The 9,424-nt window shown below is 33.0% G+C and overlaps 1 long non-coding RNA gene across 1 annotated transcript; it reads left to right on the top strand.

Annotated features, from left to right (window-relative positions):
- The first annotated feature begins 1,094 nt into the window (after positions 1–1,094).
- LOC120082026 lies at positions 1,095–4,768 on the top strand. Its single transcript, XR_005483027.1, has 3 exons — positions 1,095–1,117; positions 3,022–3,898; positions 3,995–4,768. It is a non-coding gene; the product is annotated as an uncharacterized LOC120082026 (long non-coding RNA).
- The last annotated feature ends 4,656 nt before the right edge of the window (positions 4,769–9,424 follow it).

Raw genomic sequence — 9,424 nt, 5'->3', positions numbered from 1 at the left:
GATTTTCCAATTTCAGACTGTCGAAGGTTCTATTTTCCGATTCTGATTCCAAACTATTCAAAGAAAACTCCTATAATTTTTTTATTCCTCTTACAATTACTGTCTACTGTTGTTTCAATTGGCTTGAATGGGTTGTATTTTTTTTATCCATTCATATTGTATTAAATCAGTCTATGTTCTTCTTTCCTCTACTGATATCTGTTCAGTTTCCTAACTGTTTTCCATACTTTTTTTTTATCCAAATTTCCTCTTACTGCTTCAATATTAAAACATGTGTTCTTCCCTTGTCATTTTTCTTATGCTTTTCTATCGAAATTGGAGGTGAATTAATTCTTGGTAGGGGATGCTGACTGTGTTATTGGAGCTTGGTGGGGGGTCAATCCACCCTAAGAACGGGTCTGTTTTCTATTTTTTTCCCTAAAGGCCGATGATTTGTTCTTTATAATTTGAGTGTGATTTATGTTTTAATTTTATTTATGCAATCTCATATTTGAGTATGGTTTCTGTTTTAATTTGATTTCTTTATGATTTTTAGATTAAGAAAGGGCATACATCTCTATTTTTCCTTATCTTTTGAATGATTTTTTTTATTCCTTTGCATCTGTTTTTCCTTATCTTTTGAGTAAGATTTCTATTTTAGTTTTGTTTCCTTTCAACCTATTTTCTGAGTGAATGAATTTTTTTTTTTCGTTCCATTCAATTTGTTTTCAGTATTCAAATGAATTTAATTTTTATACATTTAAATTTGACTTCAATTTTAGAAGTGTTGAAACTATTTATTTTCTTTGCTTGGAGTTGGATTTGTTCCAATGAAATAGCTTCTTGAAATCATGAAGGTTTCTAATCTGTATGAGATATTATGTTATATTTATGTCCTTTTTTAGCTCAACCACCAAATTAATATTGATCTGATCATTGCTTAATTTATTTACTTTTTACTCGACTGTCTTTAATATAAATTTACTATAATTATTGTTTGAATTTATTGAAGTTAGGTGCATTTAAGTTTACCTAACCTTCCTCACCAACCATCCTTCTTGGATTCTCTACTTATATCCCAATTTGTTCTCATATTTTTTTTAAACTTCTCTACAGACTCCTTTGGTAAAGTGTGTTGGTAAGTCCTTGAACGTTCCTTTTTATTTCAACTTTCTCTTAAATCTGTTTTACATTCTAGTATGTGTTGTTTGGCTGTTGCAATATACCTTGTTTCCTTCTTCCGCCTCCAACTTCAACTTATTCCATCCATATAAGGTATGCTTTCTTCTTTCCTTATAATCGAAGTAAGATATAAACAAAGGTATGATCTCGTGTATTTTATTACTACTTCAATCATATTAATATACACTATGGTCTAACTACACTTCTTTTTCTTCTGTGCAAGACCCAAACTAATCGAACATACCTTTCATAACTAGTTTGAGGTTTATAAGTTTTAAATTTGGAATGATCTTCGTTACTATATATTCTTTATTCTACTTGTTGGAAACTGTTTAGTTGAAATGTATTATGGTTATGTATTTTGGACTTGTATGTTAGATATTTTCCAACACAACATTTTCTCCCTTACAAGAATGTTGGATTTTTTTTTAACCTCTGTTTCTTCAAGAAGACTACTATAATACAAAGTTATTAGGAAAAATGTTATTTTGTATTGTTAAATTATGGGTTGTATCAATTTAAATCTTCATTTATCAAATGAATTAATTTAAATCATAAGTTTTATCAAAAGTACATTAATTTACATCTTCCATTACCTTCGGTTTGGATGAACATAGTATCAAACTTATAATTTTGTTAATTAAATCCCTACGTTTTCACAAACGAACGAATTTGGACTTGTAACTTTGTTAATTAATTATGATGTTTTCAACTATTAATCCTGCACCAATTCTAATTGTTCATTTTATTAATCTAAAAATACTTATGTGTTTTGAGTGATATTTTAAAAATAAATCTAAAGAGTATTAATTAATACACTTATGAGAAGTCATTATTATTTTATGGTTTAGAATTAACACAATACAAATATAAAAATGTATAAACTGAAAATTCTTCTAGTAAAACATGCTAACAGAAAAATAATAATAACAGAAGAAGTAAAATATGCTAAAACCACTGTATTTACCTTAAAAACATGCTACCATAAGAATAATAACTAAATTTTCCCAAGTTATTTAGGATAAATTGATTTTTAGTTTGATGTTTTTATTGATACCATATTCAAAGTTAATAGGTTTCTATTGATGTTTTTGTTTATATCCTTTTTAAGTTTTAACTAACATTTTAAAACTATACGCATGAAATAATTCAAACAACATTTATTGAAACTTTGAAAATAGGGAAGACATAGCAATAAAATGAAAAAGGTCTTACAAGAAAATTTGAAAATTAACTAGGCACATGAAAGTATTCAACCAAATTTCTAAATTTTTGGGTGTGAGATGACAAGAGCCTTCCTAGAAATAAGTTTAGATACTTTGGTATTTTCATATACATTTTTTGTCCACTATATAACTTCGAAAATTTTAACCATAAGATAATTGACTAAAACCTAATTGTCCAAATTGTTGTATAATATGAAAGTAGTGTTTTCTTTTAATGTACATATATTATATTTTAAGTTGATATTTATTATATTAGTTACACACAGTTGTTGTTGGTTAGGTTAACATATATTACATTTTAAGTTGATATTTATGATATTTATTAATTTAGGTTAACCAACTCTAAATTATGCTTAAACTGTAGACTACTATAATCAATTTTAGACAATCCCAAAAATTATATACTATAACATCAAATTTTATGTAACCCAAATATGTCCAAGTATTATAATACTTATGTCGACTTTTGTCACTATTATGTAGAGACATTTATAATGTGTCAACTACAATATCTAGTTGCACACTTTAGATGAGGGGAGCCTTATACCATAACCTCTGCATCCTAACTCCCCCCAAAAACCATTCACTTCAACATTGATTATTGGTATTGACTACCCCTGTTTTGAAAATATAGGTAGATGGGAAAACATCATTTTCATTGGTCGTATCCTAGGGATCTACCTCTCCTAGCATGAATGTCATGGACAAGTCAGTGGGTACAACAGGGTATTATACAAGTCGTATGAAACATTCGATGAAGCGAAGCACGCGTATAGGTCTTACAGTATAACGCACATTGGACAAGTTAGTAACCAAGGCGTAGGACAATGTAGTATAATTATCGCAACTGTAATAGGCTTCATTTTTTGGATGATCGTAATGTATACTTGGCTCGAGATAGTCAGATATGAGTGATGTACTAGGTTGTCACGACTTGTCATTTTGTAACTAAACCCAAGTTCACTGATTCTAAGCGTAATTCATCCTTTCAGGATCTACATACTTCCCTCATTACCCTATTAAGATAGAGATTGTTTATGAGCTGTTTAAAATCATAACAAGTATTATTGAGTCTTGAAGATAATTATCCCTCACTTTGGCAATGCTACTTAACAATAATAAAAGGATAGAACAACAGCCAGCGAACGTTAGACACTGTATTCGACAATTGACATTCTTCCGCTTCATTTACGAGAGTGACTTGGCGTGTCGTGAGAGTATTTGGATGGATAGAAGGACGTTTATGATTTTATGCAACATGATTAGAATGACAGGATGTTTGGAGCTAGTAGATATGTTGGTATTGAAGAGATGGTGGCAATGTTCCTAAACATTCTTGCTCATGATGTGAAGAATAGAGTAATACACACACATTTTTTGAGATATGGCGAGAGGTTTCCAGATATTTCAATGCAGTTCTTAGAGCAATATTACAGCTACACACAGTGTTGTTGAAAACACCGGAACCAGTTACAAGTGCATGTACTGATGGATGATGGAAATGGTTTAAGGTAGAAAAAAGTTCCAATATCGTTCTATTAATGAATTCGAAATAAATTGTGCTGACATCTTCTCGAATTACCATGATAAAAAAAAAAATTCAACAGAATTGTTTGGGGGCATTGGACAACACATATGTAAAAGTGAATGACAGTGTCGTAGATCAACCAATATAGGACAAGGAAAGGGGAAATCGCCACAAATATTCTTATGGGATGTGACCAAAATAGAGAATTCATCTTCGTTATGCCAGGCTGGGATGGCTCGGCCGTCGAATAGAGTCTTGAGGGATATAGTTGTGCGATCACATGGATTGAGGGTTCCAAAGGGTATAAAAATCACTCATGTATATAAGCAACCTTCAGTTATTCCATTCATAGACATGTATTACAATCCCAAAAATGGTACAGGGTACTACTACCTGTGCGATGTTGGCTACCCTAATGCTAAATGATTTTTTGGCTCCATATAGAAGGGAATGCTACCATCTCTCAGACTGGCATGGAACGGGAAACACACTGATAACACCAAGAGAATTTTTCAACATGAAGCATTTGTCGGCAAGAAATGTTATCGAGCGAGCAGTCGAAATTTTGAAGAGCCGATGGGCAATTCTTAGGGGCAAATCCTTCTACCTGGTACAGGTCTAATGGCGAATGATAACTGCATGTTTCCTGATTCACAACTTAATCACAAGGGAGATGGGGATCAGTGCTTCACATGATGATTCGCTGGACGAGAATTTTGCTTCTGCTGTTACGGAGGGAGAGAATATTGAATTTATTGAGACCTCAGACGAATGAACCAAATTTAGAGATGATTTGGCTGCCAAAATGTTTTCTCAATGGCAAAGATCATGATTAACTTTCCTGAAGAAATACATATTTGAACATCTTATCTATTTGTTGAATAATATTATCGTGCTTCATTTATGTCATGAACATTTTTAATTCAACTATTTCAATCCATGGTTTTAGTTTTTTATTTTATAATATGTCGCACGAAGCTATTTAATTTTCAATAATGTCTTTACGATGTATGCATGGATGAATTAGAATGGCAGGCGATGGAAAAAGATTGAAACACACATGGACAAAAGCCGAGGACGCTAGGTTGGTCAATGCCCTAACCTCTTTGGTGGAGTCTAGTTGGAAGTCTAACAATGTGACTTTCCGACTGGGATATCTACAACACTTGGAACAAATAATGGAGGAGAATTTTTTTGGGTGTGGCCTAAACTAGAATACTATTGAATGCAAGATTAGAAGTCTGAAGAAACAATATTCGACAGTAACAGAGATGTTAAACCAATTAGGGTTCGGATGGAATGAGGAGTTTAAGTGTGTTCAGGTGGACAAGGAGATCTTTCACGTCTGGGTTCGAGTAAGTTTTTTAAAATATTAAACAATGTACGTCGAACCTATTTTTGTATAATTTCTAATATTGCTCCCATTACGAATGTAGAGTCATCCTAACACGAAAGGGTTGTGGAACAAGCCATTCCCCCATTACGATGAACTATTAAGTGTGTTTGGGAAGGATAGGCAACTGAGCACTATTGCGAGCCACTAGTGGTGATGGCGTCAAATTTGTTCCGAAAAATGGAAGACGAGATTCGACTAGGGTCACAAGAATACCTTAACCCTGATAATGAAAAAACCCAACTGCTTGAGGATACAATGGAAGAAGATCAAAGAGATATGTCCATAGGAAGAGCAGGTGTACCAGATATTTCCACTAGCAGAGCGTGCGTATCAGCGTAGCCATCTAGAAGGAGTAAGAGAAAATGACTCACATTTCAGAATAAATGATCGACATCATGCAATCGACCGCTGATATACAGTCAGTGCACATGGGTAGACTCGTTGCGTGGCAAGCCGAGAAATATGAGATGGAATTTGAAAGTTGGAAGGAGGTAGTTCGAGCCATTTTTGGTATTGAAGGGCTCACTGAGGATGATAGATGTGACCTGATTGATATAATTGTCACGGAAATACAAAAAATAGACCTCTTCCTAGTTGTACCAAAAGAGAAACGACTACAGTACTGTACACGCCTCCTTGCTCGGACCCACTAGACTGACCACCTAATATTTCAACCTGAAAAAACATATATTTTGTGATTTTTTTTTAAACGGCCACATGTTCGGTCGGTTGGTATTATTTTTGTGATCTTTAGAACAATGTTACTGTACTACGTCATATTCTCACCATCACTATCAAGTGGAAGGTAATTATCCTGTGTACAATTTCAATTCTAGATATACGATCCATATTATATAAAAATAAACTATTAAGTTATCCAGTTATGCAACGTTCATGTGTACTATATGTGAAATAATAATATTAAGTTAGCAAGATTCAATATATATACATATAATATACCAATTCATTAGTAATTGAGCAACAATATGAAATGTATTTTGGTGGTATGTTTTATAGATTGAAGAGGATTAGAACTATTACAGTTTTTGAAAATAATACATGGAAAACAATCTATTATGTTCTATATATTGAGATAAAAAATTGAGATTTTCCAGTTTATGTCATAAAAGATTTGAGAAAATAGGTGCATAGTTGAAAATTAATCAATAATAGCAAAGCATAAAACTAAAAAAATAAAAAACGAACAGAAAAAAAAATAGAACTAATCCCATTCACGAAAAAACTGCATTAGATACCTCAACTCAACTCTGCACTCAAACACAGACTTCCAAACTCAACTCAACTCAACTCTGCACACCAAACACAGATAATAATTACCAACTCAACTCAACTCTGCATAACAAACACAGACAATTTAACTCCTAAGATAATTTAACTCTCCCGATAATAATTACCAACTCAACTCTCTGCTTTTATCACCCACCAAACACCCCCTTAGAGAGTTTCTCAAGTGTGCTCTTTAATTTTTCAAACACTTTGTAAAGGTTGCTCTTGGTCCCAAAAAAGAGCGGTCGTAATGGTTTGATCCTAATCCGTGAAAAGGATTGAACTTGCTCTTGAACTCGCAAAAAGAGCGGTGTAGCGGTTGGGCTCTAATCTGTGAAAAGAGTCGGTGAGATCCTTATTCAAAATCCCAAGAGGTGCTTGGGAAAGTGGATGTAGGTTGAGTTTGACCAGACAACTATAAAAATTTCCGGTGTTAATTCCTCTGTCCTTATACTACTTTAATTTTGCAATTAATGTGTTAATATAGTTTATTACATGAAATAAATTGCAATATTTCTTCTTGAAATTAATTGTTCATATTTGTTTACTATGATTGGTAGCTCTTTAATTTGCATATCTTTTATCAATCTTATTATTGAAATTAAATTGGGTGCTTGAAATTGTTAATGTCAATTTTTTAACCATTTTTTAAGTGAATGTATATGTATAAAATTATTGTTTAAATTACTTATTAGCAAAAGTGTATTAATTTGCATAATTGGCCCATATTTAGGAAGTTTCCATTAGTTTAATAAACTCTATTCACCCCTTTCTAGGATTGCCATATCGATCCTAAAACTGCTATCAGAGTCGGTTGCTCTCTTGTTTGTGATAAAATCATAAATCATTTTAGATTGACACCCATTGTTTAAGTTTGTCACTCCTATAATTGATATCAGAGTAGGTAGCTCTTCTATGTAAATTATTTTTCAATTATTATTTTTATATATCAAGTATCTTATTATTTTGAATTTTTTTTTTAAAGCTTAATTGCTAATGCTATGGAAATTTTAGAAGGTCAATGTGTTGTTACACCTCCTTTCTTTAATGGTAAATATTATGATGTTTGGAAAAAGAGAATGAAGACATTTTTGCTTGCTATTGAAATTGATTTTAATATCTTGTATGTTTGTTGTGTATGTTTGAATTAAAATAGGTGTCATTAGTTCTATCTTACCCAAAACAAATGAAATTTATAACACTTTAACTACAACTAGAAATAGCACAACAATAGTGGAGTAAGAGGTTGATTCTAAGAGAACCTCTATTAATTGGCCTAAAATAGACTAATTGAATTCTAAAATGCAAAAGATTAAACGGGGTGTTTGTTTTCAAGAACTAGAAATTAAGTATAAAAGCAAGAATTGATATAGGAAATTGATTAAACTTATTACTCAAGAAGAGAAAAACCACCTTGTTATCATGATCAATTACCTTTTCAGGCTTCTTGGGAGTTGGTTGAACTGGCTAACTATTTGAGAAGAAAAAGGAATTTCCTTACCGCTTCTTAGAGTGATTGCGCTTACATTTGCATGCTCCGGTTGAGTGGGAAGTTTTCCTGATGACTTACTCTTAAGCTTGCTTACCACAGTTGCTAGTTGCGTGATTTGTGTGCCCAAGTTTGAAAAGCCTTGTCGGGTTTCTTGTTGAAAAGATTTTGTATTTTGTTGAAGTTGTTTTGTTGTTTCTTATTGAAGTTGTATATTGTCCTTTTGCAAATTGTGTAGTTCCTGTTGAAATTATAACGAATGGTCAGCAAGAGATTTAACTATATCCTTGAGAGACATACTTGAGGAACTTGAAGAAGATTGGTTTCGATTCTAAAATTTTTCGTTGGGATCCCCACTTGAAATTTGGGTGATCTCGCCACCCTTGGTTATAGGTTTGCCCATAGGGGTCGTGGAAACCTCCTATTGCATTAACTTAAGGTTGACCTTGTAGGCAAGCTTCCAAAGCATGTCCAACCACTCCACATGCTCCACATATTTTAATTTGGAGAAGTCCTCCTTGAGTAACCTGAGTGAAAAGTAAAACAAGATTAGATACTTGAGTTCTCAACTCACTAACCTCTTTAGCTTGAACATCATATTCTAAAGTCCTTGATCCAAAGTTTTGTGAATTCTCTGCCATTGTTGATATTAGTTGACTAGCTTCAGTGGGTGTTTTATCAATTAAAGCTCCACCGACGACTGCAAATGTTGCTCCTCTCAGATGGAAGCAATCCTGTGTAGAAATAATGAATAAGATATTGGTCAGAAATTTAATGATGGGGAAAGGAAGCACAAAGTTTCTTATACCTTTCCCAATCCTCATATAAGGACGCTCCTACCAATTGCTTTATACCATATATTTCTTTTCTAATATTATTAGCCTTAGATGCCGGAAAAAAAATTTCTAAAAACCTTTTCTTCAGACCATTCCACATGGTGATCGATCCGGCTGGCAAGTAGTACAACCAATCCTTAGCCACATCCTTCAAGGAGAAGGGGAAGACCCTAAGATTAAGTTGTTCTTGCGTTACCCCATGTGAGCGCATACCGTCACATACCAAATGGAATTCTTTCATATGTTTGTTTGGGTCCTCACCTGGATTACCTCGAAAAGTGGGTAAAAGATGAACTAAACCGAGTTTTAATTCAAATGGTACAGTAGTCTCCGGGTATACTAAACATAACGGTTGTTGAGTGTAATTCGGTTCGGCAAGCTCTCTTAGTGTTTGCTCCCTTGCTTCACCCATAGTGTTTGTTTGTATTGGTTTCTCTTCTTGACTTGATTCTTCAAATTTTCTTCTTTTCTTCTTATTCTTTCCTTTCATAGACTCCTCTC

Source organism: Benincasa hispida, chromosome 7, assembly GCF_009727055.1.
Source record: "Benincasa hispida cultivar B227 chromosome 7, ASM972705v1, whole genome shotgun sequence".
Classification (NCBI taxonomy): Eukaryota; Viridiplantae; Streptophyta; class Magnoliopsida; order Cucurbitales; family Cucurbitaceae; genus Benincasa; species Benincasa hispida.
This window is presented reverse-complemented; position numbering and strand designations above follow the sequence as displayed.